Raw genomic sequence first — 515 nt, 5'->3', positions numbered from 1 at the left:
GCGACAGGACTGAGACAGGGCACCAGGGCCTGTGCCACACTGGGAGATCTGGGACAGGGACAGCACTGAGACAGGGCACAGGGCCTGTGCCACACTGGGAGATCTGCGACAGGACTGAGACAGGGCACCAGGGCCTGTGCCACACTGGGAGATCTGGGACAGGGACAGCACTGAGACAGGGCACAGAGCCTGTGCCACACCTGGGAGATCTGGGACAGCGACAGGACTGAGACAGGGCACCAGGGCCTGTGCCACACTGCGAGGTCTGGGACAGGGACAGGTGTGGGACGGGGTAGCAGATGAGGATTTGGGGTGCTGCTCATCTACCTGTGCCACCTCCCAGGTGCCCCCTGAACACGCCGGAGTGACCCAGGCCCTGCCGCCCTGTCCCACAGGTGTGCCCTGAACGGTCAGGCACAGAGCAGAGTAAAGCAGACACCCCCAGCCCTGTCCCAGCAGCGCCTCCCAGCCATGCCCTGAGCAGTCAGGTACTGTGTGGGGCCCCCCCTGTGCTC

Source organism: Corvus brachyrhynchos, unplaced genomic scaffold (genome assembly GCF_000691975.1).
Source record: "Corvus brachyrhynchos isolate BGI_N302 unplaced genomic scaffold, ASM69197v1 scaffold426, whole genome shotgun sequence".
Taxonomy (NCBI): Eukaryota; Metazoa; Chordata; class Aves; order Passeriformes; family Corvidae; genus Corvus; species Corvus brachyrhynchos.
The sequence above is the reverse complement of the archived record's forward strand: the minus strand, read 5'-3'. Positions refer to the sequence as shown.